This window comes from Ailuropoda melanoleuca, chromosome 3, assembly GCF_002007445.2.
Source record: "Ailuropoda melanoleuca isolate Jingjing chromosome 3, ASM200744v2, whole genome shotgun sequence".
In the NCBI taxonomy this organism is placed as follows: Eukaryota; Metazoa; Chordata; class Mammalia; order Carnivora; family Ursidae; genus Ailuropoda; species Ailuropoda melanoleuca.
The window spans coordinates 102,916,825-102,918,200 of NC_048220.1; the positions used below are offsets into that span (position 1 = coordinate 102,916,825).

The window sequence follows — 1,376 nt, forward strand, 5'->3', positions numbered from 1 at the left end:
TGATAGTGGGGTCTGTGAACTTTTCACTTCCCATTCCCATTCTCTTTCTGCAGGAATGAGAATTAGAGGTGAAAAGAAAGATCACTAACTCCCACGGCATCCATTAGCATGCCCTATCTGGACCCCGCAGCAGTGATGATAATTGGGACCCCTGGCCTAGAGCATGTGCAATTTGGGATTGGGTTTTCTTTCTTTGTAGTGTGCCTGGTGGCTCTTCTGGGAAACATCATTTTACTGATCATCATCCCTGCAGAACGCACCCTGCATCAACCCATGTACATCTTCCTGGCTGTGCTGGCAGCCACTGACATAGGACTTTGTGCAGCCATTGCTCCCAAGACGTTGGCCATCTTCTGGTTTGGGTCCCGCTCCATGGCCTTTGATGCTTGCTTAGCCCAGCTTTTCTTTATCCATGCCTTGCAAGGCATAGAATCTGGCATCCTACTGGTGATGGCCTTTGACCGCTATGTTGCCATCTGTGATCCACTGAGGCACACATCCATCCTCACACCTTTCATCCTGGTTACTATGGTACTGGTTGTGGCAATTCGGGCAATGGTGCTTGTTGGGATTTTACCAGTTTGAATCAAAAGACTACACATTTTCCATTCCATTGTAATTGCCCACTCTTACTGTGAGCACATGGCTGTGGTCAAGCTAGCTGCAGAAGACGTCCGAGTCAATAAAACATGTGGCCTTTTTGTGGGTTTTGCCATGCTGGGATTTGACATGATTTTTATCCTCATTTCCTATATGCTTATTTTCCAGGCTGTTTTTCGTCTACACCAAAACGAGGCACGGCTCAAAGCATTTAATACATGCACAGCTCACATTTTCGTTTTCCTTGAGTTTTATATTCTTGCCTTCTTCTCCTTCTTCAGCCACCGTTTTGGACATGTTGCTCCCCCTACCCACATTCTTCTGTCTACCGTCTACCTCCTTGTGCCACCTGCACTCAACCCTATTGTCTATGGTGTAAAAACAAGGTAATCCGTACGTGTGTGGCAAGGATTTTTTTTCTGAATCATCAATCCCAGCAGTAAACTATTAAATGGTTATGTTCATGGAGAGAATACTTTTATTTCCTAGGGATGGAAACAGGCTGAATTCTGTGTGCTCATTATCAGGGGCTTTACTCCAATATGCCCAAACTTAAAGGTATTTATTAAAAGGCATTTATTTCACAAACTAAAGCTAGGATGAAATAAAATTTATTCAGTTAAGACTATTACCTTTATTCATTCATTTTAATTATAATTTTATCTTTCTCAATGTCCTTCCTTTTTATTTGTCTAATTTGCAATTCTTTTACTTTTTGATAAGAAAGCTTACTGATTTTCAAACTTTCATCCTTTGGAATATTTGCATTTTAAGCT

General features: G+C 41.9%; 1 pseudogene; it reads left to right on the plus strand.

The window, feature by feature from the left end:
* Positions 1-108: 108 nt before the first annotated feature.
* On the plus strand, positions 109-990 carry LOC117801406 (annotated as a pseudogene).
* The last annotated feature ends 386 nt before the right edge of the window (positions 991-1,376 follow it).